This window comes from Mauremys reevesii, linkage group 5, assembly GCF_016161935.1.
Source record: "Mauremys reevesii isolate NIE-2019 linkage group 5, ASM1616193v1, whole genome shotgun sequence".
NCBI classification, from domain to species: Eukaryota; Metazoa; Chordata; order Testudines; family Geoemydidae; genus Mauremys; species Mauremys reevesii.
In genome coordinates this window covers 129,855,654-129,873,279 of record NC_052627.1, presented here as the reverse complement: position 1 = coordinate 129,873,279, position 17,626 = coordinate 129,855,654, and the positions used below count along the sequence as shown (strand labels likewise).

General features: G+C 42.5%; 1 long non-coding RNA gene across 2 annotated transcripts in view; it reads left to right on the top strand.

Annotated features, from left to right (window-relative positions):
* The first annotated feature begins 1,243 nt into the window (after nucleotides 1-1,243).
* LOC120406824 overlaps nucleotides 1,244-17,626 on the top strand; it is a 144,639-nt gene continuing 128,256 nt past the window's right edge. For both annotated transcript variants that reach the window (XR_005599612.1, XR_005599611.1), the window contains exon 1: nucleotides 1,244-1,360. This is a non-coding gene — a long non-coding RNA (uncharacterized LOC120406824). The remainder of the gene's footprint in view (nucleotides 1,361-17,626) is intronic.

The following is a 17,626-nucleotide window of genomic DNA, read 5'->3' as shown; positions in this document are numbered from 1 at the left end:
AAAGTGAAAGGCAATACATGTATGGAATTGAAAGGCAACTTTTTAGGCTCCCCTGGAGCCAAGGCTGTGAGGCCCTGACCTAGTGGTCTTGACTGGGGCCTCGGAGCACTGCAGTTCCTCCCATAAATAATAAAAATCCGTATTGAGTTTATTAGTCTTTACAGTCAAAGAGCATCAGACACACTAATTTAAACAGCAGCACAACACGTAACAGGCACCGGGGACTGTAAAGCAGAAAGACAAAAGCTCACCCCCAGCAGGTAATATATAATATACTATCTCTAAGGAACGGACCTGTGTGTAGGGTGGGGGGTGCGGGAGGGGTGGAATCTCAACCAGTCGGGGCTAGGAATGTATCATCTCTGTAGGGAACACAATGTATGTGTCTAACGATATCAAGCACAAAGTAGCCTCTCTAATTCTGTTTCCTTTACATCTGCAGTAGCACTCTGAGTGTGCAAAGGGCCATATAAGTACTACATGTCTCATAATTGCACTAAATTTTGTCTGTTCTGCATCAATCGAAATAGACTTTAAACTACAGACTGCATCTGAGGCCCCCTTCAGCCACAGGGCTTGCAGGGTGGGTTGCTATGGCATGGCATCCTGGCTTCTAGTTTTCCCACAGTGTGTATGTTGGGGGGCGGGAGGGCAGGGGTCTCTCCTGCACAGTTTGGGTCCAGAGGTCTGTTGGCAGGAAGGGTGGTCCCAGCTGACCCTCGTTTAGTTTTCTGCCCCTTCCGCCCCGCCCCAAGTCGCAGTCTTTGCTTTAGCTGCTTCTTCAGCTGCTCAGCCGTCTCTGCACAGATAGGTTACAGGTTGGATGGGAGATGTTTGTACTTTTTCCTCATCCCAAAGATCTGCAGTGGTGCTGTGTGCAGCTACTTTCTCCAGGGACAGCATAGGGAGCAAGTCATCCTTCCCTGGCAAGTCATAGCGGGACCCAGCATCGAAAAAAAGATAGTTTCCCCTGCTGATGACCAGAAAGGACAGGGGAGTGGTGAGGAGAGACGGCCTAAAATACTACTCCCTCCTCTGTAAGAGAAAGGGGGTCTCACACTGCGCCTCTCTGCTGCCACTCTTAGTGCCAAACTGCCCCGTTCCCTCCTCCCAACACATAAAATATTGTCTCGCTGTGTGATCCCATTGGTGTAAATGGGACACACCAGGGGTCGGGGGGTGTCAGTCCATAGCCATGGTTACAGAGTGATTGGGATTTGGAACATCCTTTGTGGGTTAGAATGTTCACAAGTGGATGGGACTGAGTCAACACTGGTGCACTTGATCACGGCACAGAGATGATGACCTGGGTTCATCAGTAAGACATGGTGGAGTTGGCAGTGAGAACCTCCAGGCTGGGGTAGGTGACCACAAGTACCAGTGTCTGAGAGCTCCCATCTTGCAAGATCTGTAACTAGAAGCATTTTCTAAGTGGAGGAGAAATTTGTTATTAACTTAAAAGGGGATTAAATCTGATTGCTGGGTATAGTCACACTGTGTTCCCAGCACATACTTTGGGTTTGGAAAACCAATTTAGATGTCTTTTTGTACCATTAACCAAGGAGCATTCTGTTCAATCACACAAGGTTTCAGCAAAAGAAACATGCCCATTAGCTAAACAGGGGAATGAATTAAGTTATCTCCCCAAATGTCCAAACATTTGGAGATCTTTAAAATAATGATGTATTTAAACATCAACACACTTTCCGTTACATTCTGTACTTCAGGTCTTGAGAACACAATGCAGGCTTGTTTTATGCTGTGCCCTGCAATCTGTCAGACTCAAGGCTTTATTTTTGACAACAATGGTTGCATCTTATGACTTGTAAGAAAGAGGCTTAAAACATTGTTACTCTCCCTCTCATGCCCTGACTGTTGCTAGATGAACCTCTCTTAAGTAAAAAGATTGACACTAATTGTTACATTGGCTTTTAAAACCTCTAACTAAGTTGTCAAAAGTGAAAATGGGGCGGAGAGAGAAAGGTACCTTTAATTTAAAGGAGTCCACTTTAAAGTGGTTTGACTTCATTTATGAAGATTGAATGTTTTGTCAGCTGCAGTTTGAATAATTTGGGGCAGTTTTGACGTGTTCTTGTACAGTTTTGCTATAAATAGAGAGAGATAGAATATGCATAGGCAAATGGGAGAGCCTTTGTTTGCAGGCCTGTGAGCAAGGTGATTGTTTTACCAACCATCCCACTTGTTTTCTGCCCTCATGGCTGCTGTGAGTGTCCATCAACCGCCCTCAGAATAATGCCCGTGAGAATGATATGCTCCTAGGAATGACATTGCAGTATTGTTCCTGCTCATTGGCTGGCAGCATGTGATGTCACTTACTTTAGTTCTGGAGGCAGTATTTATTCTAAAGTACATAACTCCAAGTCCACTGTGCCTTTTGGGTAGGTAAGAAAATTATGAAAATGGGGGCTCTAGAAAGAGACCTGGTTTGTTACAACAGAGTTGGGTCAGGAAGGCACTTTGTGGATCCAGAACTGGATTAGGGTTTGGGTGAAACTGAATGGGGCTGGAAATTTGGGGGAGTTACAGTCCTGAACAATTGCATAGAGTTGTGTATTAAACCACTGCTGATTTTCATCCGTAAAGTGACTGCATTTTGAGCAGCAGGTGAAACAATTTAATGTACCATGTAGTTTAACCTGTATGATACAGAGATGACGCAGACCTCTCCAGCCCATCCTTAGCAGGGTCAACTGCATGATTGCTCACTACAACGCCTTTGCCAGCTTTGTCCAGTCAGACATTTGGAAATCAGTGTTCTTCTTTGAGATACTTTAGGATGAAAGGGGCTGTAGCCAGTGCCATGGTAAAGTGGCTGAGCACAAGAATGGGAGATAGGATCTCTTGCTCCACGACCCCTTCTTACCCCCATCTCTCACTGCCTCCAAGCAGCACCTGTTCCTAACCACCCTCCAACTTTCATTCACTGATTCCCCTTGCCTAAAGTTAAGGTCATCTCTTAAATGGGCTGCGGCGGGGCTCTTTCACGTTCTGTCCAACAGTCCCCCCAACCCCACTGATTCCTGCTCGGAAGCTTTGTGGGCACGACTGGTCACATTGGGTATGTCTACATGTCTGCAGCTGGCCGAGAGCAGCTAACTTTGCTCACAGGGCTAAAAAGTACAGGATCAGGTGAGAGCCTGGGCTCTGAGACAAAACTGTCCCAGAGCTCAGGCTTCATCCTGAGTCTGAACAGCTACACAACAATTTTACAGCCTGTGAGCCCATGTTAGCTGACCCCAGCTGGGTGTTTAATTGCTATGTAGTTGAATCCATTGTGGCCATAGTCTGTGGCAGGTGGCTTAATAGAAGAGTCTGCCTTAGAGTTCTCAGATTCTGGGCTCAATACAATATTATAAGAGTGTGCAATGCTTTATCTGTCTAGCTGTGATCTTTTATAAGTACTCAAGAAAACTTCCCTCTTCTAATGTGTGTGCATTTGACTGCTCTGTGTGCTTCCTGGAAGTGTTGCTTGCTACTGATTTATTCCTGGGGATAAAGTTTATGCAGAATGTATCCTGATCATTCAGACTCTGTTCAGTCTTTCCTGTGTGAGATCCTTATATGACTCAATATATGTCTCCTATTTGTAAAAAGATACCTTATAAATCCTGCTTTGACTTCATCTTGTGCATGGACAAGAACCAAACATTAAAATGGCCATAGGCAACCATCATGAGCCAGTAGGAGGTTAAGTTCGAAACCATCCAGTTTTAACTTCTACTTTGGGCTAACTCTTTGTAAAATGAAATTTCTACTTAGCGTGGCACTGTGTAAATTTAGACCTCACACTTCATTAATTTTGCTCCTCAGCTAGAATACAGTCTTCACAAATAAGCCATGGAACAGACAGCAGGGAATTAAAATTGGTTGAAGCCACTAGGAATTATTCCAGCACATAAACTGTGAACTGTTAAAAAGTGACACATGGCCGTGTTCTCTACTGTTCATTTAATAATTATTATATCCCGGGGAATTGGTTTTTTTATTGGTTTAAAAGTTATAGTCTTTTAATCTTGTTGCATGAGTGTTGAAAGAAAGAGAGAATAATGTGAAGGCTGTGGCTTTAAAACTACAAAGAGAAATAAATTCAAAGCAAAGGAGCAAAGCTCTGAGGTCTAGGTTATGAGCTTGCACATTTGAACAATGTGCAACATATTGCAAAGCTGTGCATTCAGCAGTGCTGAAGGCACTCACGCACCCATGTGACAAGTGTGATATGTAAAAGTTAACTCGATTATATAAGTCTGATCTTTTGAATCAGATCAAGAATTTGGCTTGACCTGATTACCCTCAGTAAGCAATAAGTCACAGTACAAGATTAGATATTTATCCAAATTCCAAGCCAGCAAGTAGGCTCAATCCTGGACTGTCAGCTTCACTCTACCAATGGTGCTGAGGCTTAGACATTAATAGGGTGCACAACGCCATGTAAAATAGTTAGAGAGCCAGCTGTGGCTTACCTTGGCTCATCCAGATTGTAGCCGAATGTCAATCAAACAGTTCCAGTTCTGGTGTCCCCAATTAAAAAAAAAAGATATTGAAAAATTGGCAAGGTTGTAGAAAAGACCCATCAAAATGATTTGACGGCTGCAGAAAATGCCTTTGAGTGAGAGACTTGGAAAGCTCAATCTGTTTATCAAAAAGAGGATTGAGAGATGATTTCATTACCATGTATAAATACCTTCATGGGGAGAAAATACCTGGTAATAATGGGTTCTTTAATCTAGCAGAAAAAGGCATAACAAGAACCACTAGTTGTAAACTGAAGCCAGAAAAAAATAGATTTTGAATAAGTCACAAAGTTTTGATAGTGAGGGTGATTAACTATTGGAACAAACTGCCAAGGGAAGTGGTGGAATCTCGATCTCTTGATGTCTTTATCTCAAGCCTGGCTGCCTTTTTGAAAGATATTATTTAGGCAAACAGAAGCTGATGGGCTCGTTACAGGGCTAACTGGGTGACATTCTATGACCTGTGTTATCGGAGAGTAGACTAGATGATCTACTAGACCCTAGGGCTGAAGTCTGAGTTTCTCTACACAGTCAGTTAGTGCACAACAAGTTTTGATTGACTCTGTTTTGAAATGGGAGTAAATTAAAATACACCACAGCACTTCTAAGGTATGTCGTCACTACCGGCCGGATCGGCGGGCAGCGATCAATCCAGCGGGGATCGATTTACCCCGTCTAGTCTAGACGAGATAAATCAACCCCCAAGCGCTCTCCTGTCAACTCCTGTACTCCACTGCCACGAGAGGCGCAGGCAGAGTCGACAGGGGAGCGGCGGCAGTCAACTCACCACGATGAAGACACCACAGTAAGTCGATCTAAGTATGTCAACTTCAGCTACGTTATTCACGTAGCTGAAGTTGCGTAACTTAGATCAATCCCCCCGCCCGGTGTAGACCAGGGCCTAGTGTGCAGTTGAAGGGTCTACAGTGTGCTGTAGGTTGATACCCCAGCTTGTCATGCACTAATTAACGAGGTAGACAAGCCCTATGAATTTATGAAAACATTCTGATCCAACGCTGGAAGGTACACAGGCTTCGGATTGTATAGAAATAACACATACATTTCATAAACCCAGATATTTATAGTATGTAGCGAATGTGGAATGTGGCTGGACTGGAATTCCATACAAGGGCATTAAGCACAAAACTCAGTTGCAGTAGCAGGGTTTTTTGTCTGTTTGTTTAAATTATAAATATATGTCTTTAAAGAGAGACTGAGTTACACACCTACAAACTCCACAGGGCTGATTGAAGCTGGTCCCAGAATTGTCGATCACATATTTATCAAAGAAGGACAGTTTGTCTTAGATTAGTACACAGAAATCCCTTCCAGCACAATAATTTTCATGCATTGATACCCATGCATTTGAGACTATAACTAGGCTTAGTGAAATGTGAATTTTATTTTTTTATAATTATGACGGATAATGTCAATGTTGATTTTTAAGCATTTTTTTTTCTCTTTACATTTTCACGGTTGTGCAAAATTATGCGTTTTAAGCATTTTTAAATTTTTTTATCTATTTAAAATTTCATGGTTGGGAAGTGTCAGATAATAATTAATGACAGTAGACATTGACATTCAAAAAGTTAAAGCTTTATAGTTAAAATACCAAGTCGTCAACATCACATGTCAAAATATACAAAGTAAATATCCTTATATCAACTCTAATAAGTTCTAAAGCAGCATTTTTCTTATTTTGCCAATCTGTAAATTTCAGTAATTATCCATGGAAATATTGTTTCATCAGCTTGTGTGTGTACAGTGAAATCGACCTTTATCGACATTTACCGATAAAAATCTAATCCTTCCAAGCCTACATATAACCTTCATCTGTAAGGCTGTGATGTTAATGTAGTCTTTGACCTTTCTCAGGGGTTTCATCCTTTATCAATGCTTCCATGCTCAGTTCTGATGGTGAGCATGACTTTTAGATTAATTTCATACTTGCAAAAGTAATTGTACAAGGGGTGAGGTTTGTGGAGACAGTTTACAGCTTTCATAGATTCCATCCAGCCTCCAGACTTCACCTGACCTAGATATATCCCTATCAAAATAGCAGATAGTTCCATCATCCAAGTAACCAATGCATCATATGCACATGTGATTTTTCTTGTCCTGACTTGTTAACAGGAAAGAAACTTGTCTCTTTACTTATGTGAGCTATACATGAATCATGCCTGAATCTTAAAATGCTGCTGGATTAAAGAATTTCAGGGCCCTGTGCTCTATGGAATTGTCCCCACCACTACAATCACCTTCCTTAAACTAGACAAAGCATTTGATAAATAGCCTGTAAATATGAGAACATCTCCATTTATTATTATGATGAGAGTTAGATCCTTCCCAGCAGAAAACATAGAAGCACCACTGACAGTGAAAAGATTTTGTGTTCTTACATTAACTTGTACAGTATTGTGTTTTGACTGTTAGGAAGAATACAAATGTAATTTGAATATAAAATAAAAATGTTATAGATCCCCATTAAGTGAGAAAAAACACAACAGTGTGGTGTGCTGTGTATTTCATGAAGTGGAAGAAAACATGTATGCTTAATATATTTTAGCATGTTTTGTTTGTTTCGAGTTTTCTGTTAGCATTGCAACCACAGATCTCTATTGTTGCCTATTCATCACTTTGTTATTTTTTTTTCAACAAACCTAATTTTTTTTTTAATAGAAAATCTAGCTTCAGAAGACAACATTCACTGATGGACTTAATTCAATTGGTTTATTCAATTTTCATATAAATCTATTAAATGCTAACAATTAAAACAGACTGATATATAAGTATACAACAAAAACATGGCCTTAACTACAGTACTACAGGGGCTTCTTCTGAGATCAGAGGAAAGCAAAATCTTTAATTACCTCACTGGACTACAAGTTTCGTATCAAGTCACTCTCAATGGACAGTAAGGCAAGAGTGTGCAAGAGGGCCCCACCATTGAGCGATTACAGCTTTTAATTCTGCTCATCCTGCTGCAGCATTTGTAGCTGGCAATGTGAAATAAATACTAAGACCCATGGCCACATTTGGAAAAGTGGATTTTAGGCGGCAAGCCTTCAGCTGGTTTAATAGGTTAACTGGCGATTTTATAATCCTCATTTTTTGCAAAGGAACAAAACTCTTCAAAGACTCTTCAAAAGTTGCTTTGAAATCAGATGGATATTTTGCAGCCAAAGCTGCAGCTGCAGAACAAATGTCAGTGTGGTTAGGAAGCCAAAAGTCATACATAAATGAATATAATCTTCCAGAATGATTTTGCAGGGACATTTTTAAATTGTTAATTATGAAGTTAACAGTTTCTACTGTAAATTGTTCTGGTCCCCACAGCTCCACATTCATTGTATTGGATTCACATGCCTGCTGTTTATGCATTGGGACTTGATGAGTTTCAGCATGGTAGGATTTAGATACAGTGAGTGCCTTTGACTTTGCAAGTGCTTCCATTTAATTAAACTGATACCTTGGGTGCAATAAAAAATCCCCTCGTGATTTCCTGTGTTGGACAGTAGAATCAAGGTTGCTTCTGAAGTGTGGAACTTGTTGACTGAAATCACTTGTAAGGGACTAGGGCGTAAGTGGATTGCCCTAGTAGTCACAGCTGGGCTGAGGTCTGCCCATCAGAGACAGTAGTCGCTGGGCAGGAGCTGGAGGAATCACAAGAATGAGGTCCCGTAAGTCAGAGTCTGGACGGGATTGGAGACCAGAGATAATAGGTAGTACCAGGCTGAAATAGAGAGGCAGGAACCTGGGTCAAAGTCATGCTGGAGTTGGAGACCGGAGATCAGGAAATTAAGCAAAGTCTGGTACTGAAGCAGGCCAGAGTCTATGAGGTTGCCCAGACAACTTCCTGGGCCAACCCCTGGGGTTGTCAGAGAGCTACTGGGTACAGTCCCTCTTGGGCGGTATTTTCTGTAGTGCCTATTCTCCGTAGTGCTCCCTAGCTGTTCCTCTGCATGGACTCCTGTTGGCACTGCAGGAATATCAGATGTCCCAGGGTCTAGTGCCCAGGTCCTTACATTGCTGGAGAATATGATTCCATAGCTCTGCCATAACTGTGGTTTCAAAAATGTCCATCTTGTCTCACAGAAACTGAGCTTCTGTTCGTGTAACCCAATATTCACTGACATCTTTGACTTTATCAAGAGCTCTTTGTATATTTATATAACTGTGGCATAGGGCTTTTGTGGAGTCAGCACAGCAGGACCAATAGTTGCTGGATAGAGATTTTAGAACCAAAATGGGATTATTTTCAGTTTCTTTAAGTCCCTTTGTAAAGATGTTCCAGAAGTGTGCTGAGCCAGCAGAGAAGGTATAGAGTGGGTGGAGGAAACCAAAACAATTCACTGTTTGCAACAGCAATGAACATGGTGGTTGCTGATGAGATTCAGAGAACACGCAGCACTAGGGACATAATCTTCTAAAGACTAAATCTGCCTAATACATGTCTGAAGCCCAGCATAATTTTTGACATGTTGGCATTGTCAGAGGTCTGACTGCAGCAATCCAAAATATTAATAACAAATTTGTTTGATATAGTCAGCACATTTTCTGCAAGACCTTTGCCAGAGTGATAGGAAATGGGCACAAATTTCAGAAAATGTTCAGCGGGCTTTCTGTTTTCATTAACAAAATGAATAGTGAATGCCATCTGATCAACATGAGACACATTGGGAGTACTGTCAACTGAAAGGGAGTAATACTTGGCCATGCAAATTTTGTCCTGTACTGCTGATGGAACTTCCATCCCCATCAGCTGCAAAATCTCATCACAGATAGTGGAGGAAAGATCTGATGGTTTTCCACACCCAGCTTGCCAACCTTCTCAGTATCACTTGTGAAGAAGTTATCAAATTTGGAAAAGAGCACTAAAATGCCCCAAAAGTCTCCATTGAGAATACACTTTTTCATCAGCCCTGAAAAATGAGAGCCCTCTTTCAGCAAGAAATTTGATTACCTCCACAACTCACTTTAATACCTCTTGCCAGTTCTGTTTCTCACTTTGAAACTGAAGTGACAACTCAGGGCTGGTGTCCACTACCGGGGAGATTGATGCTGCTATAATTGATGCAGCAGGGATTGATTTAGCGGATCTAGTGAAGACCCACTAAATTGACTGCAGAGCACTTTCCGATCGACCCCAGTACTCCAGCTCTCCAAGGGCTTGTTTTCACTACCGGTAAATCAGCGCTGTTGCAATCAATGCAGCGGGTGTTGATTTAGCAGATCTAGTGAAGACCCACTAAATCAACAGCAGAGTGCTCTCCAGTAGACTCCAATATCCCAGCTCCCTGAGAAGAGTAAGGAAAGTCGACCAGACAGCGTGTCCCGTTGACTCAGCACCATGAAGACACCAGGGTAAGTCGACCTAAGCTATGTTGACTCCAGCTAGGTAGCATAATTTAGGTTGACTTACCCCTGTAGAGAAGACAAGCTCTCAGTGTCAAAACGCTGATTAACCTGACATAAATAAGTGATGATGGCAGATTGTTGGTCAATGCTATTCTCATGCTCAGTAATTCAAAAACACAGAATGAGCCCAATCATTCAATCCATCACAAAGCATGCTTCTTGTCTAAAAAAAAGCTTGCACTCAAAACAGAACACAGGCCCAGTTAGCTGAAGGCAAGTACAGCAACTGTGCCCACGTGATTGTTGCTCCATTGACTAACTTTCAAGTGAAAATATCTTTGGACAGATAATGATTAAGATTTACCATCCGTGCATTGGTACTTCCATTATGAAATCCGTATTGTGATTTGGCAGTCAGAAAGGCCCTGATGAATCCAGTACTTTGGGACATGATCAGTTACCTGCTGTTCAGCTGCACCCAATGATAGAAATGAGAGAGGTGATTGTACAAGGAGATTGCTTACCTCTGTCTCAGCCTGAGACATCTGTAGCTGGGGATGGGGGGACTGTAACTTGTTCTGCTTCAGACTGTACTGAGCCTTCTTTAATGGCACAGTCTGAACTTGACATTCCCTCCACTGCAGTGTCCATGTGAGTTACCTCCTGAGTAAAAAAAATTGCTCATTTTTGGTCCTTTCCTATGTAACTCTTTGTCCTGCAGTTCTTTCTCATTAATTAATTTCCATGTAGAGGAGCTGCTCTTGTATTTCTGACATGCCATTTCTTACATAACATTAATAGATCAATTTAACTATAGCGTGCGTGCATTGGGTTTCTAGTTGTGCTCTCTATGTACGTTAAATGAACCACAGCAGCTTCCAAGGGACAAAGGACAGGGGCTTGAATGCTTTGTGACAAAATAAATGTAGCAGAATGTCCTGGATTGTTGTTTTATGTCATTGCATGGACACATGATGTTGGCGAGTATTGTTGATTTGGTATGGCGGAGGTAAGTTTAGGGTTGTTTGGCTGTGTGTTTGTGGTGGGGAGTTTCCACTGGTGCTTTGAGGCCCCCCTGAGATGGGGGCTGGTGCAAGTGCATCAGGCACACACTGGTTAATCCAGGCCTGCTTTAGGAGCTGTGAATAAACTATCTAGTAGACTCGGTCAATAATGGATCGGTGAAACACCTGCCTAGTTGAGGTTTGGGTTTTCTTTATTTACGTATTTTCTTATTTGGGCATCATCGAGCAACAGGAGTCCACATTTCAGCTTTGCAATGTTCTTACTCCACACTTGTTCATCTGGACAATTCAGACTGGGTTTGTATACTACACACTATGGTTTTATGCAGTGTCGGATACCACTTAGAAGACTGTGATGCAGTTGAAGGAGAGCCTGTTGATCTTTTATCCTTCTATTGAGGTGGCCTCTCTGGCTATTCTAGCTTGGGCTACTTGCCCTGGCACGACTGAGTTCAGAACCTACTGGGAAGCAGCATACTTTGGATCTGCATGAGAACCTTCTCCTGGCACTGAACAGTAGGAGTCAATGATATAGAAGGGCCAAGCCTCTCCAGCTGCTTCTGTTCGCCCATTTCTGTAGCCAGCTGCTGCAGGTGAAGGGATCTTGACTCTGTGCATGGACTGATTTCTGCAGCAGGTGGGAGGAATTTAATGAAAAGACAAGGCCCTTGTTTGGAATTGGGCACTGTACACATGTAACAAAGAGATGGTTTCTGCTCCAAAGAATGTATAACTTAGGTAAATGAAACAGTTTTTAAAATTTTGTCTCCAAGTCTTTGGACAAGTTAGTTGCAGCTGTTCCAGCTTCCCAGGGTACAGATCAGAAGGGAGGGTTAAAGCAGTGTGCCACATTTCTGGAGGCACATGTGCACACGCACACAGACTTTTCTGCTAGGAGGAAACCCATTCCCCAGATTGCTAACTCAGTTGTAGGACTTGCACATAGGCAGCAGAGTCTGGAGCCTTTCCTACGTAGGAGGCTTACAAGCGCTGGATTTGGCATTGGAGCAGCTGCCTTTCCTGGTGAAGAAACAGTTGGCTGTCTTCAGTTGCAAAGCTAGGCATGTCAGGGACAAACTTGGCAGTAAAAGACAGTATGAAAAGGAGTCAAAGTTTGCAGCTGCAGTGCCTAAGCCTCAGTCTGGCATTAAGGTCCTGTAGGCACCAGACGCTGGCTTTGAGCTGCGAGCCTAGCATAAGAGAACAGCAGTATAGAACATTTTAAAGCAAAGTGTGGTTTTGACATCCGGAAGGGAGACTGTTTAAAAACACTAGAGAAGACATGAAACTTTATGGCTAGCATCTGTCAGCTCTCATTTTCAGTCACAGCTTCAGAATGGAAAAGGGCTTTGTACATGTCTCACCGACAAACGCAGAACGGGGAAGGTTCCAAAGAAGTCTGTCTTGTTTTATATTTTTTATTTCAAGCAATAAAACAAGCAAATAAACTTCACTGTAAACCTAAGTTTTATTATGCACATAACAAAGAGGCAGCCAGAACTCCACATAGGACCTGGTTGGTCTCAGAAGACTCCAGTCCACTGTGTGATAGTGCAGAGTGAATAAATCTGTACTGGTGGCACCTCAGGCTTCTGGACAAGAGGGCATTGGGCACACTCCTGCTCTGCATATCTGTACAAAATGAGGGGGGAAAAAAGACATTGCACAAAGGATGGAATGAGTGGTGCTGAAATTCCATGAAAAGTCCTCATTACCCATTGATCTGACACTGGAGTATTGAAGTGAAAACCTCACATGCAGTAATACATCGTATTTATGGGCAATTTACAGATTGAGCATCAGATTAAGACCACTTCTCTTTTGCTACCTGAAATCAAACAGACTCCTGAGTATTCGCAGTGCTCACATCAACTTAAGGCAACAAATTGTGAGCATATACAGACATTCACCATGACAACTTATGTGTTGTCCAATGATAGCTCACATTAATGGCACTGTTACTGCTAGATTGTGCATTGTCTTTAAACTGTAGCAGTGCAAATTACCAGAGCGTGTATCCATTGGAGCTCTCTGCCAGGAGAGAGAGGGTAGTGTGACTCCTCCTTGTGAGGTTCAGTGGTGGGTCAGCAATTGACACACATCTGTGCTATCTGAGTTGGCTCCAATCTGATGATATAATTTTCATTCTTATAAAGATCACTTATTTTTATACAGAGGCCGATCTCTCTCATTTCTAAAGCAGACATGTACAACTAATTAGCCACAGGGATTAGTCATCATTGGAACTGTTATTGGAACTATTATGTCACCATTCTACTATTACCGTCTGCACTGAGACTGACCAAAAGGAGCATCACATCTGATGTGATCTTGTGAGTCATCCAATGTGTTTAACCCAGACTTTTGATCATAGGTCTTTCTCCTTTCCAACAGACTTTATTAACTCAAGGCCAGCAGTTAGACAATGAGTAAATTAAATAGACTCCAATAAAATCAGAGTCAAGCCAGGCCAGTAGTTACCTGGGAAACAGCCAATATGTCATCTTTGACAATGTTTTCCTTTCTTAATGTATTGTAAAGAATGAATAAAACAGAGGATAGAATTGGTGATTCCATCTGTTGGAGAAAGAAAGCTACAGGATACCCTGACTATTTTTTAATAACACCAAATAGTAGGATATTTGTAAAATAAGGTTACTTACTGGTAATGGTTGTTCTTTATGAGTGCATACACAGAACTCCTACCTAAACTGTGCCCATTGGGGCTGCATGATTGTCCTCCAGAGGACACTTAACATCCGAGTGTATATAAAGGTGTGCAGGCCCACTGCTCTTCCTCACCTTTGCTCCTTCTCAAGAGCCGTGAAGCCCTAAGGTGAGAAGGTTACGCTGATGTAGAAGAGAAGGTGGGCAGGAAGTGGGAATGCACTGAGGTGACTCCGAAGAACAACAGGTACCAGTAAGCAATCTTTGTTCTTCAAGGGTTTCTGCACATTCACACCTTGGGGAGAATATTGTGCAGTACCACCTAGACTGGCGGGTGGGTCGAGGAGTACTTTAGTTTAACAGGGAATGAAACACTGCATGCCCATATTTAGCTTGTTAAAGAGAGACAAGGTCTAATGCATCGTGCTTAGTGGAGACATGCACCAAACTCCATGTGGCTACTCGGCATATTTTCCTTATGGGTACCCTGTCCTGGGGAATGTCTTCACTGCATTGATACCTTGAGATTGCTTGAGTGTAATATCTTGAGTATACTAACCTAGCCCAAGCAATGGCAGCCACACCCAAATGGTTACCTTGAGTTATTGCATGCTCACTGCTGCAGTACTGACTCAAGCAAGGCCATATCCCTTGACTCCTAATGCTGCACAATTCCGAGCCTCTCCTTCTAAACTTTTACAGGGTTTGTTGGGGAAAACTTTTCAGTCTTTTCTGGATATATGGGTAGAAGTGTTGTTCGCGGTGGAAGTTATTGCAGCACACCACTTCCCAGTGGGTTTATTGTCTGTGTTCTGCTGAAAAGCCATGGATCCTGCTCTGAACGTATGTGACATCCTGACATTAATGCATCAGTTATTTCAGAGATGCAAGCCATGCTGTGTAGTGGAGAGCTAGAGGCTTTCCAATATGAGAAGGCAGTGATACGCTTTCCTGAGGAGATCACACAAGTTGCTTGCACTTGTGGTGGAAGGTTGGAGAGATATAATGCAGACTTTCATTGCTCTGCAATCTCCCTGTGCAGAGTTCTGGACTAGGACCGCAAGCACTGAGTGGTAGAACTACATTGTAATGCAGACCTGGCGTGACGAGTAGCGAGCCCAGAAGTTTCACATGAGGGACTATGCGCTGAGTTGGCTCCAGTCCTTCAGCATTAGGACACACAGATGAGACCTGCCCTATCAGTCCAGAAATAAAGCTCTTGCTATCTGGAAGACTGCTACAGATTGGTAAAATAATCTAATTTGGCATGCATATTAGCTGCATAGAAAACTGTCTTATGAATGTTCATTTATTGTTCAGCATGTTGATGGTCGGTGCTGTGATGATGGAGGCCTGCAAGGTAATAATTAGTGTGGTTCACCTGCAAATGGTGAAAATTGCTCATGTTCCTGATGAAATAACATGCTTTGAGAATTTGGGAGTACCAAACTGTGGTGGGGCCACCAGTGGCCCGCATGTGCCCATTATCGGCCCCCGCAAGGCGCACATGATTATGTTAAGCACAAAGTGTACTACTCCATCATTCTACCAGCCTTTGTGGATCACCAAGGAAGGTTCACTGACAGCTTCGAGGAATGCATGGGTAGAGTGCATGATGCCAGGGTATTCTGAAGATCAAATATTTTTGAATTAGGACAAACAGGAACTTAATTCCTCCCAGTAATCATAGAAATGTAGGGCTGGAAGGGACCTCGAGAGCTCATTAAGTTCAGCCCCTGGCACTGAGGCAGGAGCAGAACCCTAGCCAAGCCCTGACAGCTGTTTGTCCAACCTGTTCTTAAAAACTTCCAATGACGGGGATTCGACAACCTCCCTTGGAAGCTTATTTCAGAGCGTAACTATCCTTTATAATTAGAAAATTTTGCTAATATCAAACCTAAATCTTCCTAGCTACAGATTAAGCTTATTAATTCTTGTCCTACCTTCAGTGGCTATGGAGAACAATTGATCACCATCCTCTGTATAACAGCCCTTAACATATATGATAATTATCAGGTTCCCCCCGTAATCTTCTTTTTTCAAGACTAAACATGTCCGGGTTTTTTAACCTTTCTTTATAGGTCCATTTATAATGTTGATGTAAACAGGGTGTTTTTGCTCACTATTATGGGAGACCCAGCCTACCCTCCAGTGCCCTGGCTCGTGATGCCATACCCAGACATCAGAGCATCTGGCAGAAAAAAGGTTCTGTTACACTTTCAGCAGGTGTAAGATGGTTGTGGAATGTGCTTTTGGATATCTGAAGGTGAGATGGCACTGCCTACGGATGGGTTTGGGCTGCAGTGTGCATAACACAGTGTGTCTTAGGGGCATGTTGTGCTCTGCACCACATTTGAGAGTACAAGGCAGGCCACGTTGGGCCAGACTGGGGACCTGATTGTGCTTCTTTACAGGTCAGCTATGGGCAGCAAAAACGTGTTCCAGCTGGGGGTAGGTAGGTGCAGGTCAGCTAGGAAAGTAAGGGACATACTGTGTTCCTACATCCTTGGCTTGCAGGAAGAAAAAGGAAGGGGATGGTGCTATTGTCTGATCAAATTACTTCTCTGTAGCAGTGTAGCTGCATAGAAAACTGTCTTATGAATGTTCATTTATTGTTCAGGTGATGGTGCAATAAAACCATGTTGTGAAGTATCCCTCCCTGTCCAATGTTGTCTGTGGCATTTGAAGCAGACAGAGGGGTCTGGTAAGCTGAAGGCAATGATGTTGAGGGTGGAGGGTCTGATAAATGAAGTTGAACAAGATCAAGCAGGTCTTTCAGAGGGTCCTCGGTGAGGTCCATAGGAATAGCTTCAAGGGACCTTGAAATGAATCTTTCTGAGGTCTCAGTGTTGTTGTAGCCTGTGCTATAAAGCAACAGTGGAGGACTGGAAGGTTCCACTTCTGGGGGTTCAAATGGAGAGGAGAATGGTTCCTGGATCTCTTTGAAATCTGGTTCCAATATCTATGGTGGTAGTTGTGGAAATGAGAGGTGAATCCATGACAGAAAAGTCTGATATGATGGATAGAACTCCTACCTCAGATGTCAGTGGAGGTGCATATGGATTATGGATGGGTAATGATCAAGGGTCTTGCAATGCCGGAAGAGGTGGTTGAGATAGTCACTCCTCATGGAACGCTGCCTTGCAACCTTCTGGTGTTCACCAATGTACTAGAATTCTTTGGGTGGTCCAACAAGCATGTGGACAAGGGTAATCCAGTGGCTATAATGTACTCAGATTTTCAGAAAGCCTTTGACAAGGTCCCTCACCAAAGGCTCTTAAGCAAAGTAAACTTTCATGGAGTAAGAGGGAAGGTCCTCTCATGAATCAGTAACTGGTTAAAAGATAGGAAACAAAGGATTGGAATAAATGGTCATTTTTCCAAAAGGAGAGAGGCAAATAGTGATGTCCCCAGGGGTCTGTCCTGGGACCAGTACTGTTCAACATATTCATAAATGATCTGGAAAAAAGGTAATAGTGAGGTAGCAAACTTTGCAGATGATACAAAACTACTCAAGATAGATAAGTCCAAAGCAGACTGTGAAGAGTTACCAAGGGACCTCACAAAACTGGGTGACTGGGCAACAAAATGGCAGTTGAAATATAATGTTGATAAATGAAAAATAAAGCTCATTGGAAAACATAATTCCAACTATACATATAAAATGATGGGGTCTAAATTAGCTGTTACCACTCAAGAAGGAGATCTTGGAGTCATTATAGATAGTACTCTGAAAACATCTACTTGATGAGCAACCGTAGTCAAAAATAGCTAACAGGAAGTTAGGAACCATTAAGAAAGGGATTGATAAAACAGAAAATATCAAAATGCCTCTATATAAATCCAGGGTACACCCACACCTAGGATACTGTGTGCAGTTCTGGTCACGCCATCTCAAAATAGATATATTTTGGAATGGCAACAAACGTGATTAGGGGTTTGGAACAGCTTCCATATGAGGAGAGATTAATAAGACTGGGACTTTTCAGCTTGGAAGAGAGATGACTAAGGGGGGATATGATAGAGGTCTATAAAATCATGACT